This window comes from Jaculus jaculus, chromosome 20 (genome assembly GCF_020740685.1).
Source record: "Jaculus jaculus isolate mJacJac1 chromosome 20, mJacJac1.mat.Y.cur, whole genome shotgun sequence".
Classification (NCBI taxonomy): Eukaryota; Metazoa; Chordata; class Mammalia; order Rodentia; family Dipodidae; genus Jaculus; species Jaculus jaculus.
The window spans coordinates 16,460,073-16,481,280 of NC_059121.1; the positions used below are offsets into that span (position 1 = coordinate 16,460,073).

A 21,208-nucleotide genomic window follows, 5' to 3' on the forward strand; every position below is an offset into this window, starting at 1 on the left:
ATTGTATGTTATATATTTATTTGACAAAGAAAGAGGGAGAGAAAGAAAAGAGAGAGAGAAAATGGGTGAACCAGGGCCTCCAGCCACTGCAAATGAGCTCCAGACGCATGTGCCCCTTGTGTATCTGGCTTACGTGGGTCCTAAGGAATCAAACCAGGGTCGTTTGGCTTTACAGGCAAGCTCCTTAACCTCTAAGTCATCCCTCCAGCCTGAGTTGTATGTTTTTAATTGTGCCTGCCTTCACACCATCTATGAAGAAATGTTGATTGGCTCAATATTGTTCATTCTTGTATATGTAATGACGGTTTCATTGGGGTCATGAGTGCTACAAACAGAAGACAACGCCCCAAAACACTCCTTCCCATCCTTTTCTAATTGCGTTCTTTCTGTTGCCTCTTCCACAATGTTCCCCGAGTCATAAGGGCATGATAAAGATGCCTCATTTAACACTGAGCACTCAACAGTCACTTCTTCTCAGCACTTTAAGTTTTTGAGTCTCCTCAGTAGTCACTTCCATGTACAAAAAGCAGCTTTTCTGACCAAAGGTGAGAGATGCACAATTCTATGGCTATAAAAACAAATATTTAGAGGGAAATTTAATGGGCACAACATATCCATTAAGGCAAATAACAGGAATAGCTTCCCTCCCATTGGCTTTTGACTAGGTTTTTAGTATTAGACCCATGGAATGGGCCTCAAATAGAGTAAAAAGGCAGTTGGTTATCCCCACAGCAGACACGCCAGTATTGCGCCAATGGGCACATCTTGCCTGGCTGGTCGGTTGTTAGCTCACGTGGTCCACTGCTGGATAAGGCCGATGACACTACAGTATTTTTCAGATCTTTTCCCCTTCCCCCCTACACTGTTTTAAAGTAAGAGGCGTTTTCTCTGAGTGTTACTGTGAGAACCTGGTAGAGTTTCAGGACATAAAGCTAGGGTGCTATGATTATTCGGTTCCCTCTAGGGTTTTTAATCTCTCAGATCCTCCAGCAATTCATCAATTGCAATTTAGGGTTTTTATGTACTGCTTTCTAGTGAGGTTTTATTGGCCTTTATGTTTTTCTAGTTTGGTAGTACAGGACTTTGCCTTAACATTTCTGACATGTGTTGATCTTTGAGGTTTTATCAGTTCTGTTCTTGATCATGGAAAGAATTTTCTAAGCTCCTTACACGCCAAATCAGAAACCTGAAGTCTTACAGAAATATATCATCTGCTTAAGGAACCATGGCTGTGGACATAGATTTATTATGTATATGAATTAGAGAAATTTTTTTAGAAATTAACCTCTTATCTAGAGAATTTGACATAAGTCTGATTCTAAAATGTTTTAACTCTTTTCCTTTAGAAAAAAAGTGAGTTTACTCAAGTGGCACTTCATTGCTAAGTCAAATTGATATTGGGTAAATAGGCTTTGGTTGTGAATAGTAGCCTTTGTGGTATAAATGCTGTAGCTCCACACACTTCTTCCCATGACTTTCCAGTGAATAATGTTGTGGATATTAAGAAAAGCAGGGCTGGAGAGATTTCTTAGTGGTTAAGGCACTTGCCTGTGAGGACTAAGGACCTAGGTTCAACCCCCCAGTACCTAAGTAAAGCCAGATGCACAAGGTGATGCGTGCATCTGGAATTTTCTTGCAGTGCCAAGAGGCTCTGGTGTACCAATTCTCTCCCTCCCCACCTCAAATAAATAAAGATATTACCAAAAAAAAAAAAGAAAAGAAAAGTGAATGTAGAAAAGGGTGAGGCTTAATGAATTGTCACAAAAGGTAGATGTCAAGTGAGATAATTTCAAGTTTACTTACTTTGGAAAGCTATTATGAGGTTAGTGTAGCGTCTTGGTAGGAACCCATGTATGGTTCTGATTGCCAGTTGGTTTCAAATGGAACAAATTGTGGATTTAAGGTTTTTTTGTGTGTTGCCCTCAAAGCTACAATATTCTTATAAAACAATAGAGGGAAATGTCTTTAGTGAAAGCATGAATACCTTGTAGAAGGGATGGAGTTGAAGACACACACGTAACCCTTCTGGATCAGTAAGCCACCACACGCTCTGCTGACTGACGCAGGAGCACCTGCAAGTGTATCCGGCGGAGATGTACGTCAGTGGAGGCAGGGAGGCTGCCAACACCCAAGAAGGCACTCCCAAATGGGACTGAATTTCAAGAGAGAGGAAACAAAGAGTTAGGAATGTGCTATGTCTGTTTGTCTGTCTGACTGACTCTCCTTCCTGCTCTTGGAAAGTGTGAGGTTCAGTCTTCGAGTGGGTGACAGGCCAGTTATAGGTTCAGCAATGCAAGAGCTGCCATGGTGTCCTCTGGTCATGTTGGAGATCCATGGCTGCATCTACCCACCACACTGCCTCCTGAGGCCAGCCAAGGAGGTCTTCTGCAGCTGTCCCCATTTCTTCATCTTCCTTATCTCAATGTTTTTAGTCCTCCCTAGCACCATGGCAATGAAAGAAATGAGGATGTGATTGGCTCTTCCACTTCCTACCTGAATGGATTTCATTTGGGGGAAAAGAGGTGAGGAGAAAGGATTTGAGATCCTCAGTGTTATCTGAGTATAAAATGGGAATGCTTTCCTTACCTTGCGTATCTGATTCCCTGGTTTTGCATGCTTTTTTTTTCTGAATATTCTTTGAATCTCTTAGAAAACAAAGAAATTTTCTATACTTTGCTCAGAAAAGTTCCACATCCAAAGAGGCCTTTTCTAGTGAGTGTTTAATCACCCTAGAAACAAGTTTGCCTTGTGTTTTTCCATATGTGGGAGGCATGCTGCAGGCCTTGCAGTTTTCAAATTGAAGATTTTATTTCTTCCTACCTGAAGATTATGTGTCTAGATACCTCAGAATAGAAGGGTTGTGCTGATAACCGTATTAAAATCATAAAAATACCATTATGTTTTCCAAGGGAGAGTCAGGTTTAGTTAATCAGAATGGGTTTGCAAGATTCCATTTGTTTCTGTGTTTAAAATAGTGTCAGGTTGACAAGTCTTTTGTTCACACACTATCACAGCGGCTTCTATTCTAATCTGTGTGATACTGGAACAATACAGATAAGCTAGATGTAGTTTAATCAATTCTGACTCTTTGATCTGAGTGATATTTTTGCATGGATTTTGATTAATCAAAAAAATGTATGGAATATTCATGCCTCATCTCATCGTTATGACAGGTGCAGACTTTGTTTTTCATATGTTCAGAAAGATGCCACAATTCAAAGTGTCCCTTTCATCTGACATACTACTAATGGAATGATTTCCTTTGTGAAGTAACAGAATAGCCTATTGACTTTACACGTTTAAGATGGGAAATGTGCCTTAGCAGAGCTTGTGAGCAGCCTTAGCAAGGGTAAGTAAATTAATAGTAATATGATTCACAGTCTCTCTCAATATGAGAGAATTTATGGAGGGTTTTATTGGCTCAATAAAGAGGAGCAATAGGAAAATATCCAAAATGGATTCTGATGCATATGTAAAAACGTACAGCATGGAAGATGGGTATCTGTTTTCCTTCAAGAAGAATACAGCTTCCTCTTCTCCTTCAGAAACTATTCCAAATCTGTAAATTCTGCCAAAGGAAAGATAGAGGCATGGATGCAGAGAGAGAGAGAGAGGGAGGAAAGAGAGCGAGAGAGAAAGAGAGAGAATGAGACAGAGAGATCCACCCTCAAACCCAGCTCAGATTTATATAATCAATGTCAGCAAAAGCAAACAAAAGACTTTCTATTCTATTCAGAGATGCATAAATCTAGAAAGACCATCATCCTAACTTTTGCAAAGACAGCAACATAACATAAACACACATACACACACACCAGGCAAATATCAAATTGGCAATTTTTAAAAGGCAATTTTAAAATATATTTTATTTATTTGCAAGGAGAGAGGGTGAGAGAGTAGAGAGACAGAGAGAATGGGAGTGCCAGGGCCTCCAGCTGCTACAAATGAACTCCAGATGCATGTGCCACTTTGTGCATCTGGCTTTATGTGGGTCTTGGAGAATTGAACCTGGGTCTTTAAGCTTTGAAGGCAAGTGCTTTAACTACTCAAGTCATCTCTCCAGCCCCACAATTTACAACTTTTATTTGTTATACTAGAGACCTAAGCAAAGCATGACAGGAGTCTGCTTGTAAAAAATGAAAGTCAGAACACCTGACAGAGGTGAAGCTAGACACTGGTGAGAATAACACCTAAAATTGTTAACAAATCAGTTAAAACTGAGTATAGGCTAGCAATATAGAGAGTATAGAAAGTACACAAAAGGATCTTCACCCACTTGCTTTTCCTTTGCACTCACCTCACCATGTGCTCTAACACACAGCAATGAAGACCACTCGCTGAAGGGCGTGCTGGCAGGAGCGGCATGGCCAGGCTGAGGGAATGCAACTATCCCATCACCCGGATCTCTGCCTCCTGACTTTTGGTGGGACAAAAATCTTATACTTTTGGAAAATGGGAAGTGATACTGTCACTCACAGACATTGAACCCATTGCAGGTTGGAAAAAAACATTTAAAAAAATATATAATTCTAACCCTGAAGGAGAATGGGGAATTGAGAAAACAGTGAAAATTCCTGAGACTCAGGACACAGTGACTACCTATGTCTGAGGTATTATCTGAAGAGTAAACAGTACCCCTACTATACCACCAGACTAACAAACGTCAAGGAAAATGGAATTTTCCTAGGATAATTACAAGCATGTGAAAAGAGACTTTCTCTGATGTTCAGCATTAATTACAACCTAGTGCTAAGGGTAAAGCTGACATTGACCAGGCTATACTGACATCCCATCTTAAGCACAAGTTATCAGTAGAAGAATTTGTAGCAAGTGGTGCACTGTAGGTTGCCATAGCAACAATATAGTCTAAACACAACTTCTTATTAGATTGATTTAAGGCTCCACAATAAAGGTCTAGGATAGAAAAGCTACATTTGTTTCTAGACCAGCTCTGTGTCCACTACTCCTTTCTGATGTCACTGCAAACAAACTTGCTTTCACTTGGCTATTTCTCAAGATCCTGTAGGAATTCAGAATAGCAATACATCCTGAAGTATACTCTTCCACTTATGGCATTCATGAATTCCTTCAAATATGACCCCAAGAATATCTTCCACCATTCAGTAAGTACATTCTGGAGTATACTCTTCCGCTGATGGGATTCATGAACTCCTTCAAATATGGCCCCAAGAATATCTTCCACCATTCAGTAAGTACATTCTGGAGTATACTCTTCAGCTGATGGGATTCATGAACTCCTTCAAATATAGCCCCAAGAATATCTTCCACCATTCAGTAAGTACATTCTGGAGTATACTCTTCTGCTGATGGGATTCATGAACTCCTTCAAATATGGCCCCAAGAATATCTTCTGCCCTCCAGTACATCCTGGAGTATGCTCTTCCACTGATGGGATTCATGAACTCCTTCAAATATGGCCCCAATAATATCTTCCACCATCCAGTACATCCTGGAGTATACTCTTCTGCTGATGGGATTCATGAGCTCCTTCAAATGTGGCCCCAATAGCACCTTCCACCATTTCTCTCTTGAGCTACATGACATAGTTTATTGAAAACCTTGTCTCATTCCTCCCATACTGATCACTCAGATTGAATGAAGTTCTGTTTGTCCAAATTGTGGACAAACACATCTCTGTACAATTAATCATCTATTGTAAGAATTTTGTGCTACTCTAGAATCAAGCTCCTAGAGAGCATGGCTCAGGAATTGGCAGTTCAAAATTTTTGCATTTCCTTACAGAGCTGGGATTCTTTTTTAATATTATTTATTTATTTATCTATTTATTTCAGATATACATATAGATAGATAGATAGATAGATAGATAGATAGATAGATAGATAGATAGGTAGGTAGGTAGAGAATGGGTGTGCCAGTACCTCCAGCCACTGCAAATGATTCCAGATGCATGCACCATCTTGTGCTTCTGGCTTATGTGGGTCATAGGGAGTTGAACTTGGGTCCTTTGACTTTTAAGCAAGTGCCTTAACTGCTAAGCCATCTCTCCAGCCCTGAGATTCTTATTTTTATTTTAGTTATTAGAGACAGAGAAAATGACAGATAGAGAGAATGGTGTGCCAGGGCCTCTAGCCACTGCTAATGAACTTCAGACATATGTGCCACCATGTTCACCTGGCCTTACATGGGATTTGGAGTATTAAACCTGGGTCCTTAGGCTTTGCAGGCAAGCGACTTAACTGCTGAGCCATCTCTCCAGCCCAGAATTCTTATGTCTAAGCTTCCTCTAAGTACCTACTCACAGTGGGGGTCAAGTGCAGAACTTCCCAGTTCTCTTAGAGATTCCTTCCTTATGTACATGTTTTTTCTCCATGTGCGTGTAGCCCCATTTTGCTATGAAGTTCTCATTCAAGTCGCTGCGAGGGAAGATAAATTGTAACAGGCCTGACATTGTCGCCTTTCTTAGTTGGCATATGTGTGTCCCATTTCTCCTTACTTGGAATCTTCTGTATCTGATTTGGGGCTTTAAAAACAATAAATCCTATGCATTCATTTATTCACTTGTGGACAGTAGTTTGGTTTCATATGCACAAATGTTCTGTTGGGCAAGGTGACCCCCCTCCATTCAATTGCTGTATGACTGAGGACAAGGAAAGAAGATACGGAAGTGCAAGTGAAAACACAAGGTAATGGAGTAGGCAATGCCCATAGCTCAGGAAGGAATTGCACAGCCCAACACCAGTGCATCACAGAACCAAGAGTCACAAGCTTAGAGAAGCAGAAATAGCCAGTCACTGAAAATTCCTAAGTCACAAATCTAATTTTAAAATTTCAGAAGTTCCATACTGCTTTGAAATGTTCATGAACATATAGAATATTTTACTCCCTCTTCCAAATAAGTGATGAATTTGTTCATTAAAGCTAGCCATTTCTGAAGTTCCCAAAAACCTATTTGGATGTTCTAGTAACCTTTCTTTGTGATCTTGTAGCTAATTTTGCAAATAAAATCTTCTGAGCCATCTGAAAGCTTTATCAATGTAAGATATATTCCATGTCTTGCATTTTCCCTTTTATCTATTCATAACTCTGTCAAAAAATAAAGCCATTGTAGTGGAATGATTTGTTCCCTTGAAGCCTACGGCACTTATTTTTCTTGATCTCATCACTTTCCTGCTACTTAGAGATGTATATGCATACACGTATATAAATCCATATTACTATGGCTAGCAGTGGTATTTACAGGGTGATATTTGCCAGTATTTGTCCCCTCTTTTTTTTCTTACTTTGTAGACAGGATGTGGTTGATGTTCCCATTTCTTTATTCATCTGCTAGTTCCCTTGATTCATTGCTGGGTACTCTGCCTGATATTAAATGTTTACCACGCGAGTCTTATCAAATCTGAGGCACCCATCCTCTGGACCTGGAGCTGCCTCCCGAGTGGCAGAAGGCCATGTCAAGAAGGCCTCTACCCTTGGGGCAAAGCACTTCTTAGCTACCAGAAGGGAAGCAGGGGAATCCGAGATTTTGCCATGAGTGGATGGTGCCAGTAGCTGTTTTTCCAGAGACTTCCTGTGGAGAATGAGGGTTTTCAGGAAACGAGGGGAGAGCTGGGGAGCTGGCTCAGCAGTTAAAGGTGTTTGCTTGCAATCCTGCTGACCCATAGCCAATCCTCAGTGCCTGCGCAAAGCGGGGCGTGAAGGCAGGCATGAGGTGGGCTTTCAGCAGTGGCAAAAGAAGAGAGCCTCTCTCCAAAGGAGGCGGAAGGAGAAACATTTATACGTTGTTCTTTCTCTCTCTCTCTCTCCCTCAGTCACACACACAGTGTACATACAGACACACATACACATGCATATACACAAATCAATATTTAAACATAAAAATAATTACATACATCAGTTCAGAATAAAAATGCTGCACTATTTACATCTGGCCTACAAGAAACTGGGAAAGTGTTTTGGTATCTTTTCTTTTTAAGAAAGGACATTGGTGTTTATTCAGTCTACCCCAAACCAGGGATTATTTTTATCTCTCGTTGAGTTCACACAACCCCCAGTGTATATGTTATTATCCTCCGTTTATAGATGATATTATGGATGCTGTAGTTACACAGTTATGACTGAGGCTGTAAGGGCAAAGGGCCGATATCACTTCAGAGACCTGTCATTTTTCCTAATCCATACAAGTTTTATGTTGCAGGGGGAAAAAAATCACTCTTGGGCTGGAGAGATGGCTTAGTGGTTAAGTGCTTGCCTGTGAAGCCTAAGGACCCCGGTTCGAGGCTCAATTCCCCAGGACCCACGTTAGCCAGATGCACAAGGGGGTACACGTGTCTGGAGTTTGTTTGCAGTGGCTGGAGACCCTGGTGCACCCATTCTCTCCCTCCCTCTCTCTCTCTCTCTTTGTCTCTCTGCCTCTTTCTCTCTCTTTTGCTCTCAAATAAATAAAAAGTTAAAAAATCATTCTTTTATCACAGTCTCGTAACTACTCTGTGCCCAGCTTTGTTCTTGAACAACAGGGAGGTAGAACCTCTCATTGCTAATGTGGTTGCCTGATGTAACAATCTGAGGGCCTTGAAGAATTTGATTTGAGGCGAGAGAAAACCTGGTCATCTTTCCTGTAGATAAACATTAACTGAAGAAAAGGGGAAGAGAATTGGAGAAGAGAGGAGGAGTGGACCAAGAGAGAGACACACCTGTACCCTAGCCACTCCAAGAAGCTGGGATGAAATAATCACTTGAGTCCAGAAATTCAAGGCCAGTTTGGGCAACACCAATAGGCTCCCATCTCTAAATTAATTAAATATGCAAAAGAAACCAACCAGGGCTGGAGAGATGGCTTAGCGGTTAAGCGCTTGACTGTGAAGCCTAAGGACCCCGGTTCCAGGCTCGGTTCCCCAGGTCCCACGTTAGCCAGATGCACAAGGGGGCGCACGTGTCTGGAGTTCGTTTGCAGAGGCTGGAAGCCCTGGCGCGCCCATTCTCTCTCTCTCTCCCTCTATCTGTCTTTCTCTCTATGTCTGTCACTCTCAAATAAATAAATAAATAATTAAAAAAAAAACCCAACCAATTATTTAAATTTAAAAGTCCCTGGCTCCAAGGTGCTAACTCTAGGCCTTGAGCTGCAGAGATTCTGCAGGTAATCCAAAAGAGACTTCCACAGACAATTCTTGATTTGCAGGCCCAACCTTCAAAACACACAATACATCTACAACACCTGAGGAATTTAAATGAGTATATGACATTCTCTTCTCTTACCTTTCCTACCCTCTCCCTTTGTATGTAGTACACATAATTGGTATCCTTGATAGCTATGGCAGGTGCCATCGCATACATGAGCGAGTTGTTTGTCTTTCCTCCCCTTCTTTCTTCCTTCCTCCCCCACTTTGAGTTCCTCTCCCTTCCTCTTTTCTTGGGGGAAAGAAGACAGGTTTTTCCTTTCTGAACCTACACTGCTCTAATCCGTAGTTTTTACAGACACTAGCATATTTTTAAAAGAAATCTCAGTGGGCATAATTTTACATAAAAATTAGTTATATTTCCATGGAGGGAAGTCGATGTAAATCTTCCGATGAATACAACTGAGTCTCACCAGATTGATCCCTGTGACTGTTTTGAGGCATGGAGAAATGTGGGTTAGCTGGTTCAAAAAAAACCAAGACCAAAGTACTCCTTCAATCATATTGTAAAATAAATGTATTTTTGAAAATTGGGACTCATGTAATTTTGACTTGATTGAACTAGAAACTCCCAGCGAGGGCTTGATTTCCAGTCCATTATCCAGGCCGGAGAGGCCCTGATGAGCTTCCCTTAAGCACTGGATTCTGGAGCTCGCTGAAATGCCGCTCATCAACGGGAGAGCAAGCTGCGGCTGAGAAGCGGAGGAGCGTCTGTGTCCCCGCACTCCCAGCGTCTGAAATGCCGCTCATCAACGGGAGAGCAAGCTGCGGCTGAGAGGCGGAGGAGCGTCTGTGTCCCCGCACTCCCAGCGTCTGAGCACAGTGCTGGGATCCCTCACGCCAGCCCGTGCTCTGCCCCAAAATAGCCACATGGATACTCTCCTTGGACTACTTCTCTGGCCTACGGACACAAAGGGCCAGGAAACTCACGCTAGCAAATACCACTACACAGTAACAACGAGAGATGAGTAACCACTCTTCCATCAAAACAGGGGTAGCCGGGCGTGGTGGCGCACGCCTTTAATCCTAGCACTCGGGAGGCAGAGGTAGGAGGATTGCCATGAGTTCGAAACCACCTTGAGAATACAGAGTGAATTCCAGGTCAACCTGGACTAGAGTAAGACCCTACCTTGAGAAACCAAAAAACAAAAAACAAACAAACAACAACAAAAAACAGAAAACAGGGGCTATACCTGCTGATCAGATGTGGTTAAAAAAAATAGAGGGGAGTGTGTGTAAAATGTCATGTCAAATACTATAAAGAATATAGGGCTGGGGAGATGGTTCAGCAAGTAAAAGCTTGAGGGTCCTGAGAGGGCCTGATTCACCCTGAGTCTGATACCTCCGAACTCCTTGGGGCTGTAGAGGTGGCTCCGTGGCTAAGGTGCTTGCCTGAAAACTAGGATTTGATTCCCCAGTATCCCAGTAAGCCAGATGCACAAAGTGGTGCATGCATTTGGAGTGTGTCTGTAGTGGCTAGAGGCCCTGGTGCACCCATTCTCTCTCTCTCTCCTTGTGAATAAATGAGTAAAGTATTTTTTAAAAATTCCTGATTCTTCCCCAGGTGTGGTGGTGCATACTTTTAATCCCAGCACTTGGGAGGCAGAGGTAGGAGGATCGCCATGAGTTCAAGGCCACCCTGAGACTACAGAGTGAATTCCAGGTCAGCCTGGACTAGAGTGAGACTCTTTCTTGAAAAAACAAAAAATCCTGATTCTCCATCTCCCATGTAAACATCTGAGCATGGCCATGCACACCTATAACCCCAGTCCTGTAGGGGCCAGAGATTGGAGACTTCATGAGGTTTACTAGTCAACCAGTCTGACCAAAAATAGCAGGTCTGCTCTCAGCGAGAGACTCTGTCCTAAGGAAACAAGTAGGAGAAAGGCACCCAATGTTCTTTGGCCCCATACACAAGGCGTGATCATGAGCATATATATGTGTGCATGCACCACACACAGACTCCACATACCACAGACATGAGAGAAAAAAACATAATAAAATGCTCATAGCTTCTGGTGTTGGCTGATGTTATTTCATGAATCCAAAGACAGTGGAGGGCTTGCTTCGTGCCCGTTCCTTGCCAGGCTCCAAGATGACAGACATGTGGACTACTGTCTAGGCATAGCCTGTGTGGATCTCTTCCCAACCCATGCTGTGCTCAAGCAAACTTTCCCAGAGCCCCTTGCCTTTAACCAGGCTTGTTAAACCTCTTTCTAGTCCCCTGCAGGCTGCAGAACCCTCATCTTTTCTAACTCAGCAGTTTTATTATCCACTCAATTTTGAGCACAGGGAAAAAAAAAAAAGCCTCTGCCAACAAAATGAAGAAAGAATTCTAGCTTTTTCCCTACTGGTTCCTGAACCTACAATGTCATGATAACCTATACATATGACTTACTTCCCATGCCTCACATTGCCTGCACCTTTTAGCTGAGTCCTAAAAACAGGTTGTCTTGTGAATATCATACCCAAGATGTCAGCATTCAATTGGAACACATCTTTAAAAATGTAGATATGAGGCTATTTTAAGTGAAAAGCTTTCAGGAACTTTCAGCTTTTACCACGTACCTAGAGTTTAAATATGTCTGTGTGGTGTGGGGGTGTGGGCAGAAATTATGCATACTGTTTAAGAAAGAAAAATCACAAAATTCAGAGATTAACAAGATAATGTAAATGATCCCGTACTCCACCGTGCAGTTTAATTGTTGATCTTCTAGACTCATTTGATTACCTGCATTTGTTTATTTAAATTAATATTGAAGAGGAGCTACAGGATGCAGTCTGTAGTAGGATGTTTGCTTAGCATGTGCGGGGCCCTACCTCCCTTAGTCCCCAGCAGTATAAAAATGTGGTCATCCCGTAATAAAATAAGGCCATATTTGACATCCTGATTTTATCCTCTCAATAGGTGCTATATTCTCTCTCTCTCTTCCTCTCCCTCTCAATTTATTCCAGTGGCTATAAACACCAAAATTTAATCAATATCTATTACCAGTTTAACATTTTATTTATTTATTTGAGAGAGAGAGAAAGAGAGAAAGAGGCAGAGAGAGGGAGAGAGAGAGTGGGTACACCAGGGCCTCCAGCCCCTGCAAATGAACCCCAGAAGCATGTGCCCTTTTTTGCACCTGGCTTACGTGGGTCCTGGGGAATCAAACCAGGGTCCTTTGGCTTTGCAGGCAAATTCCTTAACCACTAAGCTTTCTCTCCAGCCCCCAGTTTAACATTCTACTCATAAATATAACCCAAATTTTCAGGCACTCCCTACTAGTCAATGAGTATAAATGCAGTACCATTGGCTCCCAAAATTTAATGTTTCTAAGAATCTAACTCTCATCATCTTCAGTCTTTCTCCTTAAATACCCTCAAGGCCCTCTGCAGGTGCTTATAGGAACCCATGGACTCTTCCAAGCTCCTGCAATTCTTTCCTGAGCAACTGAACCTAAGCCCTGTGTCCCCATTGCTGAGTGGCTCCTCTGGGTGTACTGGGGGCTGACTCTGTTCTTCAAATCTCATAACTCACCACAAGGTTCCATAGATTTCTATTCCAAGTATTGATGAAACCGAAATGCCACTTCAAGATCAATGGTCTTCATAGTTGTTACCACTCCTCTGAAGAGACAGGGAAAACATATCTTCACCACGCTCAGGTGGGCTTTTTACCTGAGGGGATCCTGAGGTGTCCCATGACATCATTTCTTTGTGTCTCCAACAACAAAGTGGACAAGGCACCGGGTAGTGACTGTGAAAGTTGAGGTGGATTCTGCGTGAGAGCGAAAGCATGGCATACACTCCCCAGGGGCGGCTCCCGCAAACACATAGCTCGAGAGACCCTGATTCTTTTCTGAAGTGTCCCTTTGATAACTTGGCATTGAGATGAGACAACAGTCAGGGGAAGGAAAGCCCTGATTGACAATTGACAGAGGAGCTGTTCTATAACATTGGACACTCTGCACACGCAGGCATCTCACAATATTAAGTCTATGTATATGTGGTCATGCGTATGTATGAGGTGCTACCCAAGGGTCTTTCCTGTCTGGTCACTTCGAGGACAGTTTTGTCTTTACATGTGCCTAACACTGGTCCAAGTTCTTTTTTCCTGTCTCTCTTTCTACCTGGGTGTGACTGAACACAAATCACTCGTAGGTGTGGAGGTGCTAGGAAAGGACAAAGGAAGATCTCTGGGGTCACCACACTGTCCTCACATTTTCCTGTCTCACAATTGTATTGCAAAGTTGCTTAAAGCCCAGTGCATCCAATATTGAGTTATACACATAATCAATTCTTTTTTAAATGATTTTTATTACATTTTAATTTATTTGCAAGCAGAGAGAGGCAAACTGTGATGGAGAGAGAAAGAGAAAGAGAAAATGGGCACACCAGGGCCTCCAGCTAATAAACTCCAGATGCATGTGCCACTTAGTGCATCTGGCTTTACATGGGTACTAGGGAATTGAACCCTGGTTGTTAGGCTTTGCAGGCAAGCACCTTAACATATTGCTGTGGCCCAGATTCTTTTTATTAATGATTTTTATTATATTTTTATTTGCAAGGAGAGAGAGAGAGACAGAGAGACAGAGGCAGAATTGGCATGCCAAGACCCCTAGCTGCTGCAAATAAACTCCAAGTGCATGTGCCACTTTGTGCATCTGGCTTTAAGTGGGTACTGGGGGAGTTGAATCCAAGCCCTTAGGTTTTGCAGACAAGCACTTTAGCCACTGGGCAGTCTTTCCAGTCACCACACAATCAGTTCTTGTGTAAATTCTTTCTGAGGGCCCACCGCTCTAGTAGTGGGTAGGCTAACCAACAGCCCCAGTTTGCTAGAACAATCAGGATTTAGCACTGCACATCTACATTCTGCAAGCTCCCCGACTCCCGGCAACTTGGAACGGAGGAGCTGTTTCAAATGCTGGTATCATCTCCATGAACACTGAATTTCCAACTGCTACTTGCCTCTAAGGCAGAAGCCCTGTTGCTAAGCCAAGTCTTGATTTCTGGTTATGAGAAAACTCATTGTAGGATTCGCACCCCCGACCAGTCTTATTTCCATTGAGGCCAAAGGCCTGCCCATCAATGTGTAACCTCATAGGCTGCAGAGATGGCTTAGTGATTAAGGTGCATGCCTGCAGAGCCTAAGAACCCAGGTTCAATTCCCCAGGACCCATGTAAGCACATGGTGGCGCATGTGTCTGGAGTTCGTTGCAGTGACTAGAAGCCCTGGTGTGCCCATTCTCTCTGTCTCTCTCTCTCTCATAAGTAAATAAAAATAAATCTTAAGAAAAAGGTCTGTCACATATTTGTCCCCAAGAGGCTCTTCAACTCTGTAGCTGGCCTCTTAAACCAGGGGACACAAATGCACAGGGACACAAATGCACATCTCCTTAGAGAGATGGTGCCTGACTCTACCAGTAGACCGCAGCCCGGTGCTTTCACATGAACAGTCCTATGATGGACACTCTTGTGTTTAGACCCCAGTGATTATTTCTTCAGGACAAACACCTTGAAGTGTAATTGCTTTTTGGTTTTTGATACACTGCCAGTTTCCCTTCAGAAGGTTTGATTCCAAGGTATTCTCTTGAGCTTATTTTTTTCAAGCCATGAAAAGCATGTCGAGAGTGAAAGAACCTTTGACCTGTTTCTAGAAGAACAGAGCATGTTCCACACCAGAAAGTCCTTGCCAGAGGGAACAGGACAATACATAACTGGAAGACTGGAAGGAACAATTCTGATGTTTCCCAGAAAAGGCACAAAGCCTTCACAAGCACCTCAGGCTCGGGGCTTTGGGGTTCAAATCTGTCATGTTTCCCTAGAATATCCACACTGTCTCTCCACATAACATTTCCTTTTTCGATCCTAATTCCTGCTTAACTTCAGCCAAGGCACTTGGAAGAAAACTCGCGGTTGGGAAAATCCAATACTGACTTGTCTACTTTTCTTGTTTGATTCCCCATAGACTCCGTCTGTTGGTCCCAGAAAATATAAGTGACAAGAAACCCAAATCCAGGTCACCCATGAACAAAATGCAACTCTTGTCCAGTTGTGATGAGGCGGGGAATTCTGCCCAAGAGGAAGCTCCGCAGGCAACACGGGAGGCAGGTGGGATGATTGGCAGGCCACAGTCCATCATGCAAACAGGGCACCATGCTTGCCAGCTGCCTGGACCCAGCTCCTCATGAAATGATGCTTTGTACTCTCTAGAACCCGCTAGAACGAATGAGAGCAGAGATCATAGAGCGTAGCAAGAGAGCTTACCACATACAGCACACTCAACACACACTTTGGAATGGAAAAAAAAATACGTGCATCATTTCAAACCAAGAGACACTGTAATTCTCCATCTGCAAAGTTATTAGCAATGATCTCCTCACTGGGCAGTATGGCAAGCAATTCGGTGTGAACATTATATCAGATTGAAATGTCGAGCGCACTGAATGGATATCTATTTACATAATTAGCCACTCAAGCTAACAGAAAATAGGAGATCTGATTCCCTTAACACTTGCAGACTCCTGGTCAGGCAGGTGGGTCTCTGCATGGTTTGGCTGACCAAGGTTTTCCAACTAAGGAGGAGTTGCCAGGGTGTTCCTATTTGGCCCATACAGTTCAAACCACCAGCGTGTGGCTGGGAAACAGCAATCAAAAATCCATTTTGGATTATCATGGCTGGAATGATGCTTTTTAAAAAAAAAATTATACGTTTTAAAACTTTTTTTGTTTTTTTTTTAATTTTTTTTGTTCATTTTTTATTTATTTATTTGAGAGCAACAGACACAGAGAGAAAGACAGATAGAAGGAGAGAGAGAGAATGGGCGCGCCAGGGCTTCCAGCCACTGCAAATGAACTCCAGATGCGTGCGCCCCCTTGTGCATCTGGCTAACGTGGGACCTGGGGAACTGAGCCTCGAACCAGGGTCCTTAGGCTTCACAGGCAAGTGCTTAACCGCTAAGCAATCTCTCCAGCCCCTTTTTTTGTTTTTTATTTATTTATTTGAGAGCGCCAGACACAGAGAGAAAGGCAGAGAGAGAGAGAGAGGGAGAGAGAGAGAGAAAAAGAGAGAGAGAATGGGTACACCAGGGCCTCCAGCCACTGCAAACGAACTCCAGATGTGTGTGCCCCTTTGTGCATCTGGCTAACATGGGTCCTGGGGAATCGAGCCTTGAATCGGGGTCCTTAGGCTTCACAGGCAAGTGCTTAACTGCTAAGCCATCTCTCCAGCCCCCCAAAATTATATTTTATATATTTATTTACAAGGGAGGGGGAGCACGCCAGGGCTTTGGCCACCACAAACCAACTCCAGATGCATGCACCACTTTGTGCGTCTGGTTTTTTTTTTTTTTTTTAAAATAAAATATGGAACGCTTCATGAATTTAAGTGTCATCCTTGCGCAGGGGCCATGTTAATCTTCTCTGTATCATTCCAATTTTAGTATATGTGCTGCCGAAGCGAGCACGTGCGTCTGGTTTTATGTAGGTACCTGGGGAACTGAACCCAGGTTGTCAGGCCTTGCAGGCCTTAACCACTTAGCCATCTCTCTCTAGCCCTGGAATAATGCTTTTAAGTGGCTTCTTGGCTCTTCTCTGTCTCAAGGGAGAGAAAATTCCAGTGGGACATGTAGGAAGTCTTAGGTTCTAGTCCCAGTACTTCTCACTCTAGGCAATTGTTTTCCTTCCTGCAGGCCACTGGTTTCTTGACCTTTGCAATAAGGAGTTTGAATTATCATGGGTCCCAAGATCATCTCACCTCCAATATAATCAACTAAGTAACTCTCTACAAATAAATAACCTGGACTTCTTTTGAGTTTGGGAAAGTTTGATTTGAAACCATTAGTCGAATTTCTTTTTCTTATTTTTAAAGAATATTTTATTTGTTTATTCACTTGAAGGAGAAAGAGAGAAAGAGGCATGCCAGGGCTGCCAGCTACTGCAAACAAACTCCAGGCACGTGCCCCATCTTGTGCATTTGGCTTTACGTGGGTCCCGGGAATCGAACCTCAGTCCATTGGCTTTTGTAGGCAAGCGCCCTCACTGCTAAGCCATCTCTCCGGCCCCCATCAGTGGAATTTCTGCAGCCGTGGTGTGGAGAGTCACAGGCTGAAGTTCCGATATGCTCTTCTGCTCTTTTTTGCCTTGGTTGACATGGGGCAATGTCAGTCTTTCCAAGATGCTTGGGTCTGCATGAAACCATCCCTTGTTGTGATAGCTGAGGGGAAGCACACCCTGGCTCTTCGAGTGCCATTCACTGCTGTGTCGAAAGACAAGTGATGTGGCTCTTTACCAACTCACTATTCCCATTCCTCCTGTAGAGTCCAAATTCAAAATTGACGGCCACTTCCTCCAACCCTACTCCAAGTGATACGGAACGTGGGGTGTGCGAGGGTGCCAGAGACACTGGTTCTTGTCTGGGCATTAACCCACGAGCCAGAGTGTGGAACATTCACACTCACAGAGAACGTCCACTGAGTCAATGAGCCCGTGGTCTGGTCTTATGAATGTCAAAGAAGGAAAGTCATCAATCAGAGAAAGTGACGTTTAGAAGGATTTTTTTTTTTTAGCATAGAGCTTGAGAGAAGGAAAGAAAGCAGAGCTCCCGCTGCAATGCAGAAGGGAGTCCCAGAAAATGGGAAGGAAGACCCCGAGTGTCGTTGGCTGGGGATTTAGTAGAATTTACTGGCTGGGGCTGAGCTATGCCAGGCGTGTCCAGGCACTCAGCAACTATCGTCAAGACTTCTTGTCAGACTCCTAGGGAAAGACAACTCCTTAAGGAAGAAGAAATAAGGAAAAACCAGACTCCAAGGTTCATGGTTAGATACCTAGTAATTGTTATTAAACATTTTTTTTATTTGCAGAGGGAGAGAGAGACCTGTGAGGGACAAGAAAGAGAGAGAGAGAGAGAGAGAGAGAGAGAGAGAGAGAGAGAACAGGTATGCCAGAGCCTCTAGCCACTGCAAATGAACTCCAGATATATGTACCACTTTGGGCATCTGGCTTTATGTGAGCACTGGGGAATCGAACCCAGGTCATTAGGCATTGCAGGCAAGCACCTTGATGCTTAGCCATCTCTCCAGCCTCCTACTGATCTTTTTCACATCCCCAGGTTAAACAGATCTCCTGTTATAGGCTCAAGGATATTTCCCACACTTAGTCAAGAAAAAAATGTGTTCATTTCTACAGGAGGTGCTGTTGCCATCAGCTGCCTAGCCAGTTTCTATGCCCTCATTCCTCCCTCTAAAGATATCGCCCTATGGGCCTCACAGGATCCAGCCACATGACCACGTGACATACAGACTTCCTGCATCTATCACACAGCATTGTCTGATTTCCAGGCTGTTAATTACGTCACAGTTCCTGGAGAGCTAGCCTGTCTTTTCAGGTTGTATTGTTGGTCTCTTGGTCATTTTGGACTTATTTTATTATGGTTTTAGCAATATCCATCATCTCATATTCCTAAAAATACAGTAATTATTTGATGACTGTGCTCTTTAGGGAGGAGTATTACCAGCTTTATTTGTTACTTTAACAACATTTTCACTGGGGGGCACTGGGGTAGTATAAGTTTGTATACAAATTCCTAAAGCTGGGCTGGACAGATGGCTTAGCGGTTAGGGCTCTTGGCTTGCGAAGCCTAAGGACCCACGTTGGACTCCAGATCTGGCATAAGCCAGAGGCGTGAAGGTGAGGTAGGTGCAAGGTTGCACATGCCCCCTAGGTAGCGCAAAGCATCTGGAATTCTATTTCAGAGGTTGAGGCCCTGGCATGCCAATTCTCTCTCTCTAAAATTAAAAAAAAAAAAAAAAGACTATACTTTCAGAGATATTTTCTTTCTTTCTTTCTTTCTTTTTAATTTTTATTTATTTGAGAGTGACAGATACGGAGAGAAAGACAGGTAGAGGGAGAGAGAGAATGGGCGCACCAGGGCTTCCAGCCTCTGCAAACGAACTCCAGACGTGTGCACCCCCTTGTGCATCTGGCTAACGTGGGACCTGGGGAACCGAGCCTCGAACCGGGGTCCTTAGGCTTCACAGGCAAGCACTTAACCGCTAAGCCACCTCTCCAGCCCTTTTCTTTCTTTTTTAAATTTTTTTATTAACAACTTCCATGATTATAAAAAATGCCCCATGGTAATACCCTCCCTCCCCCCACTTTCCCCTTTGAAACTCCATTCTTCATCATACCCCCTCCCAATCTCAATCAGTCTCTCTTTTATTTTTGATGTCATGGTCTTTTCCTCCTCTTATGATGGTCTTATGCAGGTAGTGTCAGGCCCTGTGAGGCCATGGATATCCAGGCCATTTTGTGTCTGGGGGGAGCACATTGTAAGGAGTCCTGAAAAAAAAGTCCTGGCTCTCCCTGGGTCATTTGCCTTGGGGAAGCCAGATGCCACATCATCAGGCCATGTATTGCCCTCTGGAGTGGCAGCATATGAATGTACCTAAAGCCACCTGGCAAAGCCATATATGTGTGCCATCTTGGGAACTCATTTTTCCAGTCCCTGTCAAGCCCTGGGAGACTATAGCCACAGTGAATACCTTGACTGCAATTTAAGCCAAGTCCCACCTGCCAGCCCTTAAATTTGTGACCTATGGAAACTATGAGATAATGTTTGTCATCTTAATACACCAAGTTTTAGGACACTAACTTATGTTCTAGAATTCTGCTTTCTTCTCATTTATGGCTTCCAAATATATAGTTTATTGATGAACATGATATGCTTAAAAAAAAAAAGTGGGGCTGGAGAGATGGCTTAGCAGTTAAAGGAATTTACTTGCAAAGTCTGGTAGCCCAGGTTCAATTCCCAGTACCCACATAAAGCCTGATGCACAAAGTAGCCCATGTGTCTGGTGTTTGTTTGCAGTGGCAGGAGGCCCTGGCATGCCCGTTCACTCTCTCTTACAAATAAATAAATATAAATACTTTTTTAAAATTAATTTTTTTATTTTTATTTATTTGAGAGTGACAGAGAGAGAGAAAGAGGGAGAGAGAGAGAGAGAGGACGCACAAGGGCTTCCAGCCACTGCAAACGAACTCCAGACACGTGTGCCCCCTTGTGCATCTGGCTAACATGGGCCCTGGGGAATCGAGCCTCGAACTGGGGTCCTTAGGCTTCACAGGCAAGCACTTAACTGCTAATCCATTTCTCTAGCCCTAAATACTTTTTTAAAATAGTACTTTATCTGGTAGCCTTAGGAGTTCTTAACTGATAACACTATTTGTTCATTTGGCTTGCTAGATTTTCCAAAACAAAAGTTGTCCCATGCTACCAAAAGCTCTTCAAATCTGAAGCAGGAGAAACCTCTTCATCTGCAAGCTGCAGGTAAGGCGGGAAGCTCAAAGACCCCCGGGATCCTCCCCAGCATCACTGTGGCCAGCAAATACTAGAGCTGGGGGCCCAGAACCCAAGCACAGATAACTCCAAAGTGCCTCCTTTCAAACTCATAAGCTGCTTTCCAGGGATAGATTGAAAACGCTGTTTTCTTCCAATATAGCTATGTATTCATTGGGAGAAGGTGGTCAGGGGAGGAAGAGGCAGGGAGAAGTAATGGAAGGGGGTCTATAGAAAGGCTCTTGTGTGTCCTGAATAGCTCTCCCATGGCTCCTTGGAAAAGTCAGTTGGTCTCATGAAGGAATGTCTCTTCTTCCAAAGGCGTGCCCCAGGGTCATACTCTAAAGGACAGAGTCTTCTTCTCTGAGCTCTCCCATTGGCTGTCACGAGTGCTCCTTCACAAACTCCCCCAGCTCTTTAGAGCCCCATTTCTCTCAGTCTTTGTGGGGGGAGGGTTGTCTACTGGAAGGGCTGAGCATCCGGATGATGAGCTTGCAGGATCACACGCACAGGGTTGTAGTATCTAAGCTAAGCTAAGACTCATCTTCCCAAGAGAACCTTAAAGCCATCTAACCTTGCCCCTCAGTGCGCTTGTGAATATTAAAGGCCATCCCAAAGTAAAAGCTAATTAAATGGTAATTATCCAGAAAGTTTCACAAATTCACTTTGTGTTGGTTGGGTGGAATAGCGTGGGGTAGGGAAAGGCTCTGTCTTTACGTGTTTTACAGGTCTT

At 43.4% G+C, this 21,208-nt stretch overlaps 1 non-coding gene across 1 annotated transcript; it reads right to left on the reverse strand.

The window, feature by feature from the left end:
• Window positions 1-16,499: 16,499 nt before the first annotated feature.
• Window positions 16,500-16,606, reverse strand: LOC123456322. Its single transcript, XR_006634458.1, has one exon. It is a non-coding gene; the product is annotated as a U6 spliceosomal RNA (small nuclear RNA).
• Between the last annotated feature and the right edge of the window lie 4,602 nt (window positions 16,607-21,208).